Source organism: Palaemon carinicauda, chromosome 6, assembly GCF_036898095.1.
Source record: "Palaemon carinicauda isolate YSFRI2023 chromosome 6, ASM3689809v2, whole genome shotgun sequence".
Lineage (NCBI taxonomy): Eukaryota > Metazoa > Arthropoda > Malacostraca > Decapoda > Palaemonidae > Palaemon > Palaemon carinicauda.
The window spans coordinates 121,149,250-121,155,249 of record NC_090730.1 but is presented as its reverse complement, the minus strand read 5'-3'; the positions used below and the strand labels follow the sequence as shown (position 1 = coordinate 121,155,249).

At 32.3% G+C, this 6,000-nt stretch overlaps 1 protein-coding gene across 4 annotated transcripts in view; it reads left to right on the top strand.

Moving 5' to 3' along the window:
• Positions 1 to 6,000, top strand: part of LOC137642636 (FERM domain-containing protein 4A-like) — an 807,510-nt gene that overhangs the window by 365,601 nt on the left and 435,909 nt on the right. The gene's annotated exons all lie outside the window — the stretch shown is intronic.

The following is a 6,000-nucleotide window of genomic DNA, read 5'->3' as shown; positions in this document are numbered from 1 at the left end:
GGATTGGAAATATTTCACCGAAATGCATGTGTCTATTTATGTATAATGGTAAATTTATTTTGATGTTTAATTTTGATTATGCTTATAGTAGCAAATATTAATTTAAACGTGTTGGTACTTACGAAATATTAGACTTTTACACTGCTACAATGATGGATATATAGTATCAGAAACTAATTGCCAAACTCTATAGTTGTTTTCTTTATTGTAGTTTTTTCTCGCATCATTTGATTATAATTATAAAAATCTGAATCAACAGCCGTATGAGTATGCCACATTTGAACGATATTCAGAGAAGCCGATTCAACTAGTAAACAAAGAAAATATCCAATAAAAGTTAATAGTTTTTTGTACTTCGTGGAATACTGGGGTTTTCACTGGAATTCATACAACTCACCTTTGGTGTGCATTGAAGTCAATCATAGTTGAAATTATCCTTTATTCAAACTGAAAATTAATAATTTTTTGTCTGTGTTATACAGTATACATCTTATCTTTATTTGAAAAGATAACACATCTCCATTCTCTTCTTGGTTTTTGGAACTGAATATTGATTGTTCAATAGACATATCAGGAAAGAAATTAACTTTATAAGTCAGGTGGTTGTCTAAGAATTTTCGGTTTTTCTTGACACTCTCGTTTTATGGTTTTACGCTTTATAACCTGACACCGGTTACCTAAGTTTAAGGCTAATACAAAGAGGGCAGACGGACAGAACTGTCACCTTCTCTCCCCTTTCTCTGACTGTGACGTCACGCCAGCTTCAACTGGCGATTCTTGGGTGGGCCGCGGCCTTGTATATTAAGGCGTTATTGTTATTTCCCTTTGAGTAATTCTTGTTATTGACTAAAGTATCAGAAAATTCGGAGTGCCCAAGCAATTTTTTTTTTCTTTTTATAAAATAATATTACTGTAGACTTAGTAAGGCAGCGTGAATTGATTAGCAAGTATTGAAAGAAACACGGTTGTTGTAACTTTTATTAATCATAATTTCTACACACTTGAATGCAAACAAAAATAACCTTAATTTATTTTATAACAATTCCTTTATTGAAGGTTTTGTTTTGAAATCTATTAGTATTTACAGCAGTTCAACAAGAGTTGGCTTATCAAGCAACATCATAACCTTACAGTCACGGGTTACTTTGTAATATTTAATTACAACCGGTATAATAGGGCTTAAGCATAACATATTCTATTTATTTTCTAATGAAACCGATTTACATATTAAGAAATAACAGCCACTTCAGTTACTCTCAGCGTGGTACTGGGTTATATCTTGTTTTGATGAAATCTATTTTCAACTATTTCACTCCATCATTCATAGCTCAAGAAGAATTGACTGGAGCGTTGAATAACCCTTAGGGTTCCAGTGCTTAAATCTCATATTCCATTCCATTCCTATATACAGTATACGGTATAGAGGCTATATATATTTGTCACCGATCTACGGGAAGGCTTACCCGTTTTCTGTGAAGGAGTCGAGTAATAGTTTTCTTTCAAAGCCGGTGGGTGTTTTGGAAGGTATGTCTCATTTATTTTAGAGGAGGATGAAAATTCCTGTTAATCGAAGAAGATTGGTTAACTTTTATCATCTTCATATGGATGATAAATTTAGATAAAATTAGGCTCACTTCCAGCAACTAGTTTGGAACAATATGGCATTCACACAGTGTGTTTTATGTCCATATCCCTCATTGATAATCATGTTACAAATCCAACATATATTTTTTTTTCAAATTAAAATGTTTTAAACTAACCTCTCTCTCTCTCTCTCTCTCTCTCTCTCTCTCTCTCTCTCTCTCTCTCTCTCTCTCTCTCTCTCTCCTCTCTCTCTCTCTCTCTTTCCTCTCTCTCTCTCTCTCTCTGGTCTATTTTAATGTTTTCACTGATATTTAAATGTTTTATATTTTTTTTTCTATTACTTCGTCATCTCTCTATTTCCTTTCCTCACTGGGCTGGTTTCCGTTTTGAATCCCTTGGGTTTGTGCATTCTGATTTTCCTATTAGGGATGTATCTAGGGTAATTACAATAATAATACCTTATAACTCGCTATTAGATAAGGTAGTTGATAAGAATCGTAAATCCTTAAGTACGATGTTTAATTTTCTCGTTTATTTTCTTTGCAGGTGGGTGATGTCTTATTTTCTCCACGATTAAGGTACTGTGTGTTCATGTTATTGATTAAGTTTCTCTCTCTCTCTCTCTCTCTCTCTCTCTCTCTCTCTCTCTCTCTCTCTCTCTCTCTCTCTCTCCTGTATACTCATCGAATTCGCTTTAATTTTCTTTCTTAGAGGAAATCTCCTTCATGTCCATTTGGTATATTTCCCATTTAAGTTATTGTTCAAGATTCTAAGCATGTCAGTTTTATTATCTAAATTGACAATAAAGAAAGACTAGTTTTCACTGTTCTTTGATATACATTGATGTTGTATACTTGCTTGTTGGTTTATTTAAAGTACATATGCAAGGGTTTTGCGACCAAAGTTATATTAAAGACAAATTGACGATATAGAATGAATACACCAATTCAGAAGTATGTCGGTAGTTATAGGCAACTAGTGGAATAAAATCAAGATATTTAAATGTTATCATGTTTGAGGGCCAGGGCAAAGTATTTCCGTTAATGGTCGTACTCCATTATAGGGACACTTGTATTCTTTCAAGTGGTATTCATGTTAAAACTGCTTGCTCTCCTTTTAGATTTGAGCAAATGACGCTTGGAAAAGGAGACAGCAGTTTTATACTCTTAATTTTTTTGTAACCAGCCGATACTTTCAGTTTTTATGAAGTTGACCAATGGAATATTATATTTTGACAAATTACTCTTGAAAGTGAATGTCGAAAATTCAAGGTAGAAGAAAATTTTAGAAAGGAAAACACTCTAGGTACTGGCTTTTCTCATGGAATGCAGTACGCCAGACCCAGTTGTAAAATATTTTGTATAAAATCATTTTGTGGCAAAGCATGTTTAGGTTCTGAGTTATGAGTATTTAAAATATTTTGCATGAATACATAATATAATTAGTTGTCATATTTTCGAGACACAATCGGGAATAAATATTTTCTATAGCAAGGCAAATCTATTGCTATTTCCTTTTACTTTTTTACTATACATATATATATATATATATATATATATATATATATATATATATATGTATATATATATATATATATGTATATATATATATATATATATATATATATATATATGAGAGAGAGAGAGAGAGAGAGAGAGAGAGAGAGAGAGAGAGAGAGAGAGAGAGAGTAATTTTGTCTTATTAGTGACATCGACGGAGTCTCAATGAAAATAAATATACAAATATATCGTATTTATACAGGAGAATGGGATCCCTCATCTGTCCTTTTCTTGATGATTCCAGATAGGTCAGATTTTAGTAATGAGTATAATACAGGATTAACGGAAGACAGACCAAGGATTACTGTATATTTAAATTAAGAAATCTTCAACAATATTTCTTTGGGAATAGTCATTAATAAAGATTATTTACCTCGTCTTTGACCAGCCGTTTCTATGACCTGATCCCAGTAAGTGGGAGGCCAATGCATTATTAATAGATTCCTTTGGATATTTGGCCGACATAAAACAAGTTACATTCTGAACAAAGAATACTATATATTTCATTATTATAGATTCCAGAGCTATTTTTGATCTACATATTTTTTTAAAGTAAAGTAAACGTAAACACTACCCTTATATCTGTTTTTTTTTTTTTTTTTTTTTTTTTTTTTTTTTTTTTTTTTTTTTTTCAAAAGGGACACGAGATCTAAAAACATTAATGAAATGGCAACCAGAGTATATTATTCATTGCTTTCTTTTTTCTAACTGGACACTATAAAATGTTCTCTTAGCCCTGTTCATACAGTTTTCTAAAAAAAATATTTAGGATAACAGATAATTGATAATTTCTCCACTTTCAGTAAACTTATTCTGAATGTTCTCAAGGCTGCATATTCCAAGTGGCATAAACTACAAAGAGGAAAAACAGAATACATTATATTTTTAGAGTAGCCTGAATAAAAATGTTTATATAAAAAGTTATTTGTAGGTTTTCAACTGTATAAATGGATAATTTAAATTGTCTAACTCTCAAAACGTCTAAAAAACGGGATACTGCTATTCTCTGCATTTTCTATAGTCAATTTTATGGTTGATACCAATGAATTAATGATTGCAACAAAACCCTCAAGACTAAAATTTTCTCCTTAGAATGCCAAGAACATCATCAACATACCGATGCCAAACGATTTGGGAGAACCAAACTGAAGGTATTGATTTAGTTTCAAAAGGTTCCATATACAGTATATGTTTGATAAAAGAGAGGACAAACCAATACTTGTTCATAGTAATCTCCATTACAAACTAAACTTAAAATTTGATATATAAACAAATAAGCTCAATATGCTGCTGTGTAAGAGAGACCATCTGAAGGAAGTTAGAAATTGCAAGGTGATAAATGGGGAGAGTTTAGCAGCGCAAACACAGGTTAGTGGTAATTGATTGCAGACTAAGGAATTATAGGAGAAGTAAAAAGACGAGAATGGACCCAAAGATTTAGTGGTGGAAATAAAAAGAGGAAGAACTGAGAGTCTTGTTTAAGGAAAGAGATAAGATACGGAATGAGGTAATTAGGGGTACCACAGGAGTTAGAAAACTATCAGATAAGATCCAAGAAAGTAGACAGGTGGTATGGTCATGTCATGAGAAGAGATGAACAGTATATTGGGAGGAGAGTCATGGAAATGGAGGTACAGGGAACAAGAAGGAGAGGGAGACCAAAGCGAAGGTGGGTGGACTGTGTCAAGGAAGACCTTCGATCATAGGGATTAACCGTTGATGAGGTGTGGGACAGAGGTAGATGGAGAAAGCTGACCAGAAACATCGACCCCACATGGAAGTGGAAGAAGATGTAGACAAAGAAGAAGAAAAAGAAACAAATAAGCTCAACAACAGTATGAGTTGGTAAGGTAACGCATAAGAATTTAAATTACCAGACAGGAATCCAATAGATCATCAATAAGCACTCTGCAAATAACGAAGTAACATCAAAACTGACTAATCTGTGGTCCGACGTTGTCAACATTTTGTAATTTAAGGCAAAGATTGAAATAGGTTGAAATAGATTCTAAAAGCGAAGAAAGTAGTTTAATTAAATATATTGATAAACTATAATTGATAGATCTTGTTGCACTAATAATTGATCTTATTGGCTTTCCTGGCTTATGAGTTTTAATTAAACCGTATAAATTGGGAGATGATTGTCTAGTATAAGTAAAAGAATCAATTAAGGATTTTTTTTCTTTAGAATAGATTTATTTTTAGTTTTTGTTAAAAGTTTTGATGTCATCATCTTGGGGAGTAACTCTCAATTTTAAACAGGTGGAAATATCTGATAAAAGTAAGTACATTTATTTTCAAAATATGTGGTTTTGTTCATGAGAACTATCAAATTTGCTTTGTCTGCTTTTGTATATGGAAGTCATTCTCATTTTTTTTATGATTTTAAGGCTATGATTTTTATCAGACATGGAAATAATTTTAAACTTATTTTGTATGCCTACATGTCGTACATATATCTATAACGTAAGTTGAATAATGAATACCCTTTAGGTTTGATTATAAGTACTGGTTACTTAGAGAGAAGTAGGTAAACTCATGCTTGACTTCTAGCATTTATTCCCCGTGGACCAATGAATTGCTAGCTTAGGATATTTTGTCGGAGATTAATTTCTCAATGGCCTCGCTCAATTTTTTTTCAGACAATTCTCTTAATAAATGACACTCTTCTGAGGTGGACTACTACACCCAACATCGCACCCTTTTCCTCGTTTATTCTGTGAAAACAACATTCCTCGTATATGTATGTTGGGTTCCCACTCCTTTCAAACTGGAATTCTGTCCCTGTTTATTTTTTTTTTTTTTTCAATAATGATATCCTAGCGTATGTATTAGGAGACTTCTTAGATCAACTTGA